Below are 15,058 nucleotides of genomic sequence, written 5' to 3'. Positions count from 1 at the left end.
CATATATATATATATATATATATATATATATATATATATATATATATATATATATATACTCTATGTTACAGGTTCCTTATAGGGTGTGATCCTTCCCTTGACATAAATGGCAGAGGTTATGATGAATTATCACACAATTCTCTATTTCAAATATCAAATGAAAAAAAAATAAACCATGTATGAATCACTGGTTCTACTGAGGTTCATTTCGGTTACCATGCATTCGCGAACAGAAACTAAGGAATTGAAAATTATTTCATTTACGCTGAAAGCTAAACCCCCCCCCCCCAAAAAAAAAAGAGAATAAGTTGAAGAACTTTCAGAATGACAGTGTGAAAGGCGAGTGTCCAGGCCAGGGTGTGTGTGTGTGTGTGTGTGTGTGTGTGTGTGTGTGTGTGTGTGTGTGTGTGTGTGTGTGAGAACCAGTTCGCGATGAGCTTGATACAGAGGCGACGGAGTCTGGGAGATGACTGTGGAGGTTGGGTGGGTTTGGGAGCGAGAGAGAGAGAGATCAACTCTCTCTCTCTCTCTCTCTCTCTCTCTCTCTCTCTCTCTCTCTCTCTCTCTCTCCCCAGGAGGACTGTCCTACCAGGCGGGTGGCGGCCGCCCCCTGCACACACACATACACACACACACACACACACACACGACCTAGTCCTTGCTAATGTTCCCTGGGCGGCTGCAGTCGCCCATTATCGCCCTAAGCCCATCTCCTTCCATTACTCCCCCCCCCCCCCCCCCCCACTATGGGCTTACACACCTCACTGGCCCCCCCAAACTATGGGCTTACACACCTCAATGGCCTCCGAGCCACCCACACAGTGCTGCCAACCCCCAAACTATGGGCTTATACACCTCAATGGCCTCCGAGCCACCCACACAGTGTTGCCAACCCCCCAAACTATGGGTTTACACACCTCATGGCCTCCGAGCCACCCACACAGTGCTGCCAACCCCCAAACTATGGGCTTATACACCTCAATGGCCTCCGAGCCACCCACACAGTGCTGCCAACCCCCCAAAGTATGGGCTTACACACCTCACACATGCACCTCGACGACTCCCTATTCACCCATACAGCGGTGCCAACAGTCCTCCTTGCGTCCTGCGATCCTTGAAACCACCCAGACAGCGCCACCAACAAACCTTCCAATCGAAGCTCAACTCCTTCGAGCCACCGACACAGCGTATCCAACACTACCAACAGTATGACCTCAGACTCTTTGAAACCTTTCGAGGTCACATCTCGAAGAAAACAGGCCAATCGACCAGTACCTCAGAGCCGCCCAGACAGCATCTTCATCACCCTTAAAACTGCTGCATTCAAATCTGGAAAACCATTTAGAATGTGTGTTTTGGGGGGCAACCTTATCCCTTCATACGCTCTATGCACATAGTAACACCACTGTCTCGCGATTACTGGTAACGAAAAGCCACCCAAACGGAGCCGCGAACGAACCCCCCCCTCAAGCCCCCTCCTCTTCTCGACATCGCTCAGCCCGCCCTCCGAGCCACCCACGCAGCGTTGCCAACAGCCCTACCTGCAGCAACGATCAGTAATCGTGCAAAGCTTAGACAGTGTAGCCATCGTCTTTCATATACCTAGCGTGGCCACCCATGGACTCCTGCTAACGTGATATGACGTCATGGCTTCAGACGGGGTAGACAGGCGATTACCTCTGGAGTTGACGGGTTGACAGTGTCCGACAGAGTTATATAGGGTGTGACAGGGCTGACGTCAGACTGTCTTCGACAGGTTTGGGAAACGAGTGACTGACTACCTCTCACTGAGCTGACAACGAAATGTCTTTAACTGGGCTGACAGGTAGTGCTGACTGTCTCATTGATATCTAAGTTGACAGCTGACAGTCACTAACGAAGCAAGCAGAGGGTTCGATCGCCCCTCAATGATCCGAGACAGCTGACTGTCTCTAACTGGGCTGACAGACAGCTGACTGTTTTCTTCGCCAGCTGACTCTCCAAGACATGGATGCAGTTTCACCACTGTCAGAAGAACCCTCAAGTCAAATAAACACGCGTCAGTAACAGGCGTCATGCACTCCGTTGCTCACGTAACTGTTACAACATAGAGAAAAAAAACTGTTTTTTCTGCAGATGAGTAACATACTTTTTTTTCCAGCAGTAATGTGGTATCTACGCCTCGTGCTTTCATTTGACGATAGAGTAGAGCGTAATCGATTCTTTGCGCCTTGTCATAGCACACTTGGATAGGCTATACTTCACTGCTATGCTCAAAGAGATCCTACGTTACTTTGACTTGGATCGTACCGTCTATCATATATCTAACTCAGCCACTGAAACTCATCTATATAATGTATTTTCAAGTTAATCTGCCGACATTAGACTTTGGAAGACGTTGAAATACAGTTTCTGATACAAATGAGAACTTAGGGAAATACGAAGGAGATCAGTGAAGAAAAGCTAGACAGAAAGACAGTTGGACAGCAATATTAAATACAGATATCAAACTACTATCATAATCATTATTGTTATCATTACAATTACCAATTTAACAATTCGTACTCCTACTACTACTAATAATAATATTAATAATAAAAATAATAATACTAATAATGATAATAATAACAATAATATTAGATATTAATAATTCATTATTTTTATCTTACGTTTTTAACGAGTCTTATTTTTATCTTACGTTTTTGACGAGTCTCCTTAAGGACCTTTGCCAGCGTCCGGAATCAGAATTGAGAATCCCAGTTCTGAAATAAAAAGAGAAGAATATGATATAAGAAACCTAACACAACTGAATGTCTGTGTGTACCTGATTCATCCCACTGACATATGTAGATTAAGGCGACAGAGTCAACAGATTTACAGAACAACTTTCATCTTTATGGTGTTATGAATGGGAATTCCTACCAGTACGCAAACTGATGGTCTGAGCCTTACAATCAGTAACTGCTTGGCTTTTATTCTCTTTTTTTATATCCCAATTATCAGATATTTCCTTCAGTCCATTTTCTTTATATCCCAATTATCGGATATTTCCTTCAGTCCATTTTCTTCAGACAGTCTCACCATATCCTCGTCATCTTCCTCCACTTTGGCTCACACTTTATCTCTGTCCTTCCTCCTCCCTTTTACGTCTTAGGTTCATTTTCTCTCCAGTTCCCTTCCCTTCTTATCACCTTCTCACTTTCCACAGGGCCATCCCCTTTACTGGTCATTACTGCATCAACTTACGTATCCATCATCTCTCTCTCTCTCTCTCTCTCTCTCTCTCTCTCTCTCTCTCTCTCTCTCTCTCTCTCTCTCTAACCCTCACTCTCTCTCTAACCCTCACACTCTCTCTCTCTGACCCATGTTTGTTTGGCCCAATGTTCTCTCGTTTCTGAAACATTCTTCAATACCTTTTCCTCCCATTCGTTCGTCTCCTTACTTCACATATCCTCATCTCCCTCCCTCCCTCCCTCTCTCTCCTCTTTTCCAACACTCTAGGGACGAGTCTCGTGTCAAACAACAGGAGGGAGGAGGGGTGGTCTCGCAGCACAGGGGCAGAGAGAGAGAGAGAGAGAGAGAGAGAGAGAGAGAGAGAGAGAGAGAGAGAGAGAGAGAGAGAGAGAGAGAGAGCCTCTCTCTCTCACACCCTCGAGACCAACCTTCTCATCCCAGGTACCTGATGTAGGTACTCCTTTTCATCAAGTAGCGGCCGTCCTCACCTGTCGCGTAGACTCAGACAGACACACATCCACGAACGCACTCAAATGCTAGCTGGACGTACACATCCATTCACACACACACACACACACACACACACACTGTCGCAGATCCATCCTACATGCACACACACACACACACACACACCAAGGGACGTGATGACCGCGTACACTAGGCAGGGCTGACAGAGTATCCTTGTGGGCGCGACTTAAGAAGACAAGCATGGCTGTGTCCCCCCTCGCTGCTCCTCTGTTGTCTTTGTAGCGTGAGGAAGGCACGTACGCCCGCCCTGCCTCCCTCCCTCCCTCTCTCACTCCCTCCCTCCCTCCCTCTCTGTCCTTATTAGAAATTGACGTCGGAGGCACCGGCCATCGAAAGCCATTGGCGGTTTTGATATCGGGATCATCAGTGTAATCTGCCGCCCCCTCGCGCCTTATTGACGATATGAAGACGAGTCCAGATGACACTAGTGTGTTGCATAAATTTGCATGCATCTGGCATTCTGAGAGAGTTATGTCGACGCCAGTGTAAATCGACGTGGGGATCGTCTTGATAATTGCAGTCTGGTTCGTTTCAAGACAGTGGCTTTGCTCAATGTGTTTTAGAAACTAACCTAAACACCCACTGGAAGTGAAAGTTAGTTCACCAAGATGCATCACGTGAAAAAAAATAAATGTCAAATGTCGCCACTATTACTACGACAGCTTTGTAGGAATCTCTGTAATGTGGGGTACTCAGAAATATCTATGATACTAAGAGATATACAGGAGAGGAAGAGATGGTACTGACAGAGAAGCAAAGTTCACTTCGAACCTATCAGGTGTTTAGTGTAACACAACTCTACTTATTATAATGTTTACCTTGAGAGAACATTCCTTTTCAGTTATTCGTACTGACCAAATGTATCTTCATATCCGGAACTGCGCACACACACACACATATATATATATATATATATATATATATATATATATATATATATATATATATATATATATATATATACACTCGTTTGATTTTCGCCACAAGTAGCCAAAGACTGCAAACTGTGACCCCGAGGTTCCCTCTTGTGCTAACATGGTTTCTGTCCTTTGTTGAAGCTATGAATGGTTCCTTGACTATCTGTTGGCTCCCGTGTTGGTCTGCCCTACAGTGGATGTCATTTATCAATCTTTTTCTTTCCTGAGGAGTTCGTAGAGAAATAACAATCACAGTGAGATTTTTCTTTTTTTTGAAAACTGACAAAAATTCAATTGCTTTTCAGTAGTATAGGAAAATATATGAAGGATTATTTTTTCCTATTCATTTCCTAAACACAGAGATGTGATCAGTCTGAAAAAACACATGTTCGAGACACAAGATACAGAAACAAGCGACCTGCGAGCACCCGGAACTATATTTGTATTCAGATAAGGTTCCAGCCATGAGCAAGGATGGAAGCAAGACACGGCACCCTCGAAGTCACGTCTCACATGCGTCTGGCACACCGAGAAGAAAAAGACTGGTCAAAAGGGACTTGAGTTTTAAGGGCAAAATTTAAATACCGGACGTCATATTCCAAGACATTTTACAACATCAAAAGAGGATATCATTTACATACGGTTTGGCTTACCAGCATTATAATTCTGGCTCTCTCAAAACGCAGGTGACGTAAACCATTCTAAACACTGTCCAATATATACACACATTCTTAGGTGAACTTTACAATGTTCTTGTTTCAACTTTCAGTGGGTAGGAGGTCCAGTGGCTAAAGAGTTAGTTAGGTTAGCGTTTCTTCGGGTTTCAAGGTCCCCTCCCAGTCCCTCCCTTGATCGATACCCAGCCAGAAGGGCGTCTTCATGAACAAAGGACCTCATCTCCCACGACCCACTCATCCTAGGTATGAATGGGTACCTGCTTGTCAGGGAGGATGAATCACTGAGTCATCCTGGCTGTGAGTGTGTGTGTGTGTGTCTCTCTCTCGGGCCTCCAGACTCATCCACTGAGGTCCTTCGGGGAGTCGAGGGGGAGGGACGCTGGGAAACCACAGCCTTCCCACACAACGTAACAGAAGATGTATTCACCTTCAACATTTCCGTTCCACATCTTTTGCTTTACTTATCACAGCTTCCCCAGCATAATTTAATGTATCTTGGTCTCGTCTGACCTATGTGGGAGTTGAATAAGTTGAATATCTTTCCTTTTCTGCATATCTTGTTTTGCATCTGTATTAGTGTACCTCCTCCTCCTCCTCATCTTCTTCTTTCCTCTTCCAACCATCTTCTTCTTCTTCCATCAAATGCTTCATCCTTCTACCATCTGACAGCTGCAATAACTCTTACTGCATTTTTTTACATCAGTAAGTGATAGTCAGTGGTGAAATCCAGACGGATACATGAGCAGTGTTTTTTATCAAAGACCCATGTGTTTGGACAGACTTGGTACGTCACTTTCAAGTTCTAATTTGTTGGCAGCGGAGGCACGCTCAAAAGCTTAACTCTAAGCTTTATAAGCGCACTTGTACAGACAAGACACAAGCACAAGGCCACTCAAAAGCACATTCATACTTCTGCAGTTATACAACCCCCATAAAACACTTCTACTCAAATGAAGACACCATGAGAGTTATATATACACACACACACAGGTATAAACACGAAGACAAATAAGGCTCGATTATTATACAAGCGAAGACGAGGTCTTTCTTCTTTGAAGCTTGCATCACACAGCGGATGTATAGGGGAGTTAGACACTTCATAACTGAGGTGTGAAGACGTTGAGGAGGGAGAGATAAATGGTTAGACGAGTGAAAAGTGATATACGGATCGCTCCGTCCCGTCTGACTTGCATAGCTCCGGTATAAGCGGGGAGGCTTCCATGTTCCAGAATGGTGACTCTGGTGTTAAATAGGACGACTAGACTCCTTTCGTCTGCACAATGATACAACTATTAGTTCAGATTCCACAGTACGAATCAGCCTATCAAACCTGCCGGCCGATTGGCTGTTAGTTCTTGGGTTACCACTTTCCAGGTTCCAGCAGGCGTTCGTGCCCACGAGATAAAAAAAAAAAACTGGAAAGCTCATCACTATCAAACTAGTCCTCCGTAGTCGAATTTCTAGGCGTAGTGGTGGAGCACTTAGTTCATATCCGCTTCAGAAACCTCAACTGACACATCTGTATTGTAATCTTCTGTTTCCAGATGGAACGCAATGGGGTCTCCTCCTCCTCCTTCAAGACTTGGGAACTCCCGGTTGTTACTGCATGAGCGGCCATGAACTCCCCACATGACACGCTGGCATCAGTGTCACTTTGTAAAGGCTGTCTTCACGCTCGGGCCACAGTGAGGGCCTCTGTTCACTGTCTCCGGGGGTGCTGGGGGTCTTTGTTTTGGTACATTCTGATGCGTGGTGGAGAGATGGTCCGTGTCTCGGACGCCTGCTGGGACGCCCTCTGCTGGTCTTTGCCTCTCGCTTGCTTATCTTTTTTGTCCTTTTTCCTTTTAGTTCACGTGGCTTTTTATTGTTGTTTTCATATGCCTTCTCTTTCTTCCTAATGATATTTTCTTACGTTTCTGTATCAGTTTATCTTCAGCTTTTGTGTCCTCTCTCTCGTTACTAACTGGGCTTCATCTTCTTTGTTTACATATCTCAAGATTTCTCACTAGTGTTCTCTCACCTGCTGGTGTTTACCTTTCCTCACATCTCTCTCATCATGACCATCCCTCATAACTTTCATCATTAGTTTCCCTAATATCTCTTGATCAACCTTTCTCACAGTTCTCTCATTATTCTTATTCCTCGTATCTTTCTCATCACCATGTTAAGCGTTTACTCTTAACCCACAAGCCTTTTGTTATCTCTCCCCTTCTCCTCCTCCTTCTTCTTCCTCCTTATCCATTTATTCTTCTCTACTAAATGCCTCCACCTCGATCACTTTCGGAATGTTAGGTACCAGTAAATTTCCTTTCCCCAACTGATCCCCTCTCTCTCTCTCTCTCTCTCTCTCTCTCTCTCTCTCTCTCTCTCTCTCTCTCTCACCCGTGGCCAAGCGTGAGACGTTACTCATAAGTTAAACAAACTAAGGATGCTCCGGTAGCCAAGTGGTGGTGGTGGTGGTGACCCCTTGGTTGGCTACACCAAACCCCAGCCACCAGTGGCACCGCAGTCACTCACTCCCCCTCCCTTCCCCCACGCCCACAATCATCACCCTTCACGCCCACAAGGATCCGTTATGCAGTGACACCACAGAGAAGGTAATCAGACCAGGAGGATAGTCTGGTATCATTGAAGGAGCTGTCTCGCACCCGTGAGAAGAGAAATGGGAAAATGGAGCTCATTTTCCAACCTGATGCGAGTGTGTCATTCCTCCCTTTAGCTGGATGGGAGGAGCCGTTGTCGAAGTGTTCCTGAAGGTGACAGTGAAGGCAACGCCGGGGTCTCGAAGTCCTCCTGAACCTCACTGCAGTATACCCTCTCCCTAAACACGACAGTGTTCTGTGTAATTAATTCTAAATGCCACTGCTACTTTTTCTATAAACCTTAGTCATTCTGAATCAAATTCCTGAGAAAATAATCCCTTCTAAATCCAGGTCATCATAAACCATATTCCCGAGAAAAACGATCAGTCTAGTCGTTACTATGATAACAAGGGATATCCTGAACTTGAAAGTACTTAAGTTTAATTGATATCCTGGCGTTCCCGCCCTCGTTAGAATCTAAAGTACACAATGAAGTACAAAGAGGGACGAAGATCCGAGACGTGACCCCCACTACCACACCAGTGGCGACTTGTTGGAAAGTTCAAGCGTCGTCCCTGTGTGCGCGTGACGTCAAGCATGTAAACAAACCCCCCCTCCTCTTTTGCCTGGCTAATGAACCAATCAGCGTTCAGGAGCAGCCGGTAAACAAGCAGGAAGACCTCTTCCCTCGCCGGCCAATCACGGGGGAGAGATTCCATTCATGACGTATCTCTCTCTCCCTAAGATGACGCGACAACCTCCCTTGTCATCTGCAAGGCAGCCCGTCCCGTGTCCAGAGTCACGTACGGCGTCCTACGTCATGACTTCCTGTCGCTATAAAAAAAAAAAAGAGGAAAGGAAAAAAAAAATGATAGTAAAATCGCCTCAATAGTTGGCGAAGTTGATACGAAGGAGACGGAACAGTTTAGACAGCGATAAGTGCGTCTGGGCGTCAAGCGTGAGTCACTGGAGGTTATCCTCGACTTCGCGCAGCAAACTTATGAAAAAGATAAGTCATACAGCAACACGCAGTCTTTTTTTTTTGGAGGGGGGGGGGCGAGATATCCTACCCAGCTGTGAGGGGAGGAAGGATTACATCCTACACGACCAGAGAGGACGTCGGTAGGGTGGGTGTGGGTCGGTGTTGTACGCCACACAACCTGAGGTGGGCGAGAAGAGATTGTAGTTCACAAAAATACAAGACTGATGAACACGCTCCTCTGACGCCTGTATCAATAAACATCCAGCAAAACAGTAGACACAAAAGGAAGAAAGAAAGAAAACGGAAACAGAAACAGACGTGAAGGAAAGAAGAGAAAATGGGATAGACAAAAGTTTACGAACCAGAAGACAAAAGAGACGAACGTTCTCTTTTACTTTTCTTTCTCCCTGGATTATCTCCCTTACCCTCGTCTCCTCCTTCCTTAAGGCAGGACAAATACAAAACACAACCGATGCTTGATAGCTCTTAAGGATACACACCATCAAACCAAGGGTCGCTTCTGTCTTACAAGGAGACGAGACGCGAGAGGTCCTTGAGTGTGAATGGTAGCCCGCCTGTGGGAGAAGATAACACGCCTTCTGTGCCTTCTGCTGCGTCTTGCGTGTGTGTGTGTGTGTGTCGTTGTAAGAGTAATACTAATAATGATGATAACGATTATGACAATGACCAATATAATAATGATAATTATCATAATTATAATCTGTGTATTGAATGAACTGGTGCCAGAGGCAGACTATACAGAGAAAGGATACATACAACAATAAACAGAGAGATCACAGTGATGGAATCTTAAACAAGCAGACTTTATACACATACAGTCTACTGATAATTGATGAAAGTCACAATGGTTGCTGGGATGGGGACGTTCTAGTAATAGTCTGTGTGAGGTCGGATGGGGGTTCGATGCTCATGTGGTGCCGAACTGCAACTCTGGGAAAGGGGATCTCGGATACCGGAAGGTGACGGTGGCGAGGCTGATGCCGTGCCTTAACTTCATGAACCGTCAGATGATGTCCGGGTGATGGAGGGAGGGAGGACGGGTGTGTTGAGGGTCCATTGACAAGTGGCGAGAGAGGGACAGAGGATGATCTTCCATGCCCTCTACTGAACCATTTCTAGTACCTCCTGCTGTGGATGAGGAGGAGGATCAGACTAGGGAAGTGTGGGCGAGTTTGGGAAGAATTAAGAGTTGTCAGTATTCTTTTTTATCAGATGTAGGGAATTCTGGTGTTTTTAAGTAAAAAAAAATATATATATATGACGTAGAAACGATGTCTCAGAGGTTTACAAATGGCTATGAAATGTGTGTACATGTGAATATGTATTTGTGTCTGTTGTTGAAGCTGAAAGAGAAAAAGAATCGCCAAGTTATAGTTTGGTATGGATCCCGTACACATGAGTGTACGTCTTCCTAACCCTGTAAGCAGCTGCGTGCGCAAAAATCCTGTGAGCACGTGTGTGTGTGTGTGTGTGTGTGTGTGTGTGTGTGTGTGTGTGTGTGTGTGTGCATTTTACACCGCCCTGACGTGCAACACTATCACTACTTCCTCCGCAGCACTCGTAAAGAGAGAGAAGAATGAATGAAGAGATAAGTCGGCGGGTTGAGTCAACGACGGAGGACTTGGGACTGTTTGTCTAAGACGATCCGATCCCCTGAGGTCATTTTCCGACCCCCACCCCACCTTCTCTTCTAATCTTCCTTCCCCGAACGACCCCTCCTCTCTCTTCTTCTCACTGCCCCGTCTTCCCTCTTTCTTCCACTTGACAGTGTGACCCTGCGCACGTGTTGCATTAGAGAGAACAGGGAAAGTGGACGGAGAAGACGCAAGAGGAACAAGAGATACGATGAAAAAAAAATAAAGATTATGAACGTAACTGGGTAGTTTACTTAGAAGGTTGTAGGAAGATAGGGAGGCGAAGGAGAGATTAGAGGAGGCGATGAGATAATGAAATGGGTCAGGGATGGCAGCAGTAACTCGGGGATACTAAAGTAAAGTTAAGAGAAAAGTGTTCTAATGTAAGGAAGAAACAGAAGGTGGCGAGCATCGATAAGTACAACGGAACGGTTGACAATAAAAAAGGATAACAATATGTAGGTAGGGAGACGCGGTTAGGCAAGACGGATGGGCAGGAGGAGGTAATGAAGAAAGATAAAAAAAAAAGGGGGGGGAGCTAGTTGGAGGTGGTATGGAAACAAGGGACAACGAGGGATGACTGGGAGAAGAACATCCGGCAGGAATGAAGGAACAAGAAGCCCAGTATTTCCCTCGAACTCCTTCAGATGGCCTCCGCATTGATTGAAGAGGCACAGGCGATCCTCTAGATCAGCTCATATGCAAATAAATCCTCTACATTAATTAATCCAATCCCACTATCATGTCAAATGGTGTCAGGTGACACTAACAATCAATCCTCTTGGGAAGTTTTAAGTAGAAAGATCAGAGGCGATCATACCATTCCTCCTGGACTAACTCAGACGAGAAGCAATACCTACCCACCCTTACCACAGGCCTGGGTTTCTGGTGCACGAAACGTCTGAACTCTCTATCCCCCCTGGAAGATCTTTGGTGTTTGTTGACCTGACCGGCCACGAGTTTTAGAAGAAACAAACTAACGTGACCACACATGCATGTGCACTGAACGTACCCTTGATACGAACATCCATAAAAATGATATGTGTTCGTGCTTATCGTAGAGGTGGCATTGGAAAACATGCTTTGAAAACAGATATATATGGTTGAGAACACAAGCAAACGGGATTATCAAGATTAAACGTTTGAATGAAACTCGCACATACACAAGATGATGACCTGTTGGTGTTGTTGTGTGGGTCTGTCTGTCCCCTTACGACTCTCCAGATGCACTGGAAATAATCGAGAAATAATGAACTATAATGTACATAGACATGTGCGGTGGATGTGTTAGAAACGGGAATGTTTGAAGACGATATGTGGTGCGAGGTGGTTGGATCGAGTAAATTTCAAAAGAGTAAAAGAGAGGTGCGGTAATGAAAAGAGTGGCTAAGATGTCTGAAGACGGCGTACTGAAAGAATGGAAGGAGAGGTTGACTAAGCGAACATCTGTGTTACAAGTGGAAGGGATAAGAGGAAGGGGGGGGGGGAACCAAGCTTGAGATGGAATGATAGAGTGAAAAAGATTTTGAGTAATCGAGGCCTGAACATGCAAGATGGTGAAAAGCGTGCACGGGATAGAGTGCAATGGAACGGTGTGTTATATAGGGGTCGACGTGGATTGAACTAGAGCATGAGATGCGGCTGGGTGAAACTATGGAAAGGTCTGTGGAGTCTGGTTGTGGATTAGAAGGCTGTGGTTTCGGTGCATTACACATGATAGCTAGAGAATGGACGAGAGTGAATGCGGTCCTGGAGTTAGCTCGCTGACGCGAGAAACGCCGATCCAGTACGAGGAGGGGAAATATAATATATATATATATATATATATATATATATAACTAAATTAGACATTCTGATCTAGTGCTTTTGTTCAAAATTTATGGTTTTTTTTATCATCGCCTGAATGCTTTGTTTTCCATGAGATATCAATACCAGATCTGTGTAGCAAGACGAAAAGTTATAAAATGTTATAATACCAACTACTTAAGTCTTATTTGGATAGTTCTACGAATCAATTATAACTATGTCTTATGGTTTTATAGCATATTTCATTCGTAATTTCATTTAATCATGGTTTGGAATCATCGAATTGGACCAGACACCGCTTCGAACCCTGCTTCGAGGAGGTAAGTGAAATTCCATCATCTGAGAACACACAGCAGGATGTGGCGAACACAACAGCGAGCTTTCAACTCCGCCCGGACGATTATTGCTTGAAAATGCATCAAATGTCTGAAATATTAGTTCCTGTGCAACAGACCGCCCGTATCAAGGATGCCTCGGGAACCGTGGCTTCACTGAGGCTCCTGTATCACATATGGCCTCACCAGACACCTGTTCCTACACGCCACACATGTGGCTGTAATGGACACGTGTTGGACACACGTGTCCCAACACACGTGTATACTCTCTTTAGTGACCATTAAACATCAGTGGGTCTTCCGGGCGAGGAGGAGGGGCGGGCGAAGGCGGGTAGGAGGCCACTGGCATTATCTGCAGACATCGCCAATGCTCGTTTTGTCCGTTGGAGGCATCCGGGCGCACCCAGCGGGCATCTTGATAATGTCTCCTGCTCTCCTCCTCCTCCACCTCCTCCTCCTCCCCCCATGCAACAATAAGAGTGCCACTGAGTGCAGCATAACAACAATATATCACAGACAGAGTGCGTTCGGATCGCTAGCAAATTAGTCAAACGTACGAGGGACCTCACCACGTACGCCCGAGGAGGCTTCCACACACACACACACACACACGAGATGTGAATCAGAGCTTTGTTAGCAGCAGGGGGGAGGGCCAGTGACGTCAAACTGACGTGAGGTCTCCTCCTTGTAACAGGTCACATAGCGAGCGTCACACCTCAAGGAGGGAGGAACTAAGACCTACGGTGTTTAAGGTGATTGTGTTTCGCATTGAAGAGGGTTTTGTGTGTGTGGTGGCGCAATCTCCCAAAGCAGTTCGTTGGTTTCGTGAAGTAGTTATGGTTTTCCTACAGTAATGTTTATTGTCCATGGTTAAATTTGGTGACTTTGTTTTCCATCTTAGTTAATGTGGACATGTTTAGACCCAAGGACCATTATCATCATGATTAAGACTTATCTTTGCTGTTGACAAAAGTCTTTTTTCTTCAGTCAGTTTACAGGGGTCAGCTTGTCTGCCGTGAACACTCGTGTGTTCAGTGGTTGATTCGTTCATTTGCCAAAGCTCAGTGGTAGATCTGTTTATTCCACGTCTGCCTCAAGGAAACACTTGATTACGTGTCAATGTTTCATTCATTCTACTGGGAAATATTTGACAAAGAATGTCGTTTACTCCATGCAGTCATATATAAAATATATTAGGGATAAACCAGTAATAGGAAAAACTATAAAGCGGAATATTAACTCAGTCTCCTTTTTCTCTGGCCACACAGTACTGCTATGCTTTTGCTGATCTGGCAACGACAGAAAAAGATAACAAAACAAAAGCGGCAAGTTTAAACAGCAAAAAAAAACTACAATTGGTAAGTACACAGTAACAATATAGACGGTGATGAGCGCTACAACAAATTACAGCGTAACAACAACAATCGAAAAACAATTTCATATAAATAAGCATAACAGTTACCCAATGATTTGAAAAACAAAAACAAAGTCTTATGAAAAAACAAAGTCTTATGAAAACAGAATTAAAAAAAAAAAGATGAAATTTAACCTACACTGGTTCTGTTCACATCCACAAAATGAACGAAACAGAATCGTTCTGTGGTTCATTTCGGACAATGGACAGTGGGCGAAGGTTATCACAGAACACTAAAGAAAACGTATCAACCTAGTCACTGTGACCCACATGCCTTTAAAATAAAACAAATTTTCCGATGACCCCAAATATATTACGTGGACTAGATGCAAAAGTAGTTTAAGTGTAAGAATGACCACCACTGACAATGCTTTTAAGTCTGTCTTCAATAAATATTAAGGGATATATATATATATATATATATATATATATATATATATATATATATATATATATATATATATATATATATATATATATATCTTTCATACTATTCGCCATTTCCCGCGTTAGCGAGGTAGTGTTAAGAACAGAGGACTGGGCCTTAGAGGGAATATCCTCACCTGGCCCCTTTCTCTGTTCCTCCTTTTGGAAGATCAAAAAAAAACAAAACAGAGGGGAGGATTTACAGCCACCTGCTCCTTCCCCTTTTAGTCGCCTTCTACGACACGCAGGGAATACGTGGGAAGTATTCTTTCTCCCCTATCCCCAGGGATATATATATATATATTTTTTTTTTCCTATTTGTACTGTGCCGGTAGGAAGTATTACACTTCTGTGTGTGTGTGTGTGTGTGTGTGTGTGTGTGTGTGTGTGTGTGTGTTTGTGATTATCATTTCGTTACTATCTGTGTGTTACGCGGGGATGTTCCTCAACTCGAGTTGTCACGTTTCGTAACCTCTGTGTATAAGTAACCTGTCTTTACTCTTGTAGCACACACACACACACA

At 44.5% G+C, this 15,058-nt stretch overlaps 1 long non-coding RNA gene across 1 annotated transcript in view; it reads right to left on the bottom strand.

Annotated features, from left to right (window-relative positions):
- Positions 1–15,058, bottom strand: part of LOC139745849 (uncharacterized) — a 174,025-nt gene that overhangs the window by 65,311 nt on the left and 93,656 nt on the right. Inside the window, exon 3 of the long non-coding RNA XR_011711992.1 lies at positions 2,678–2,741. This is a non-coding gene — a long non-coding RNA (uncharacterized lncRNA). The remainder of the gene's footprint in view (positions 1–2,677; positions 2,742–15,058) is intronic.

Source organism: Panulirus ornatus, chromosome 63, assembly GCF_036320965.1.
Source record: "Panulirus ornatus isolate Po-2019 chromosome 63, ASM3632096v1, whole genome shotgun sequence".
Lineage (NCBI taxonomy): Eukaryota > Metazoa > Arthropoda > Malacostraca > Decapoda > Palinuridae > Panulirus > Panulirus ornatus.
Note: the sequence above shows the minus strand (reverse complement) of the source record. Positions and strands in the feature narration are given on the sequence as shown.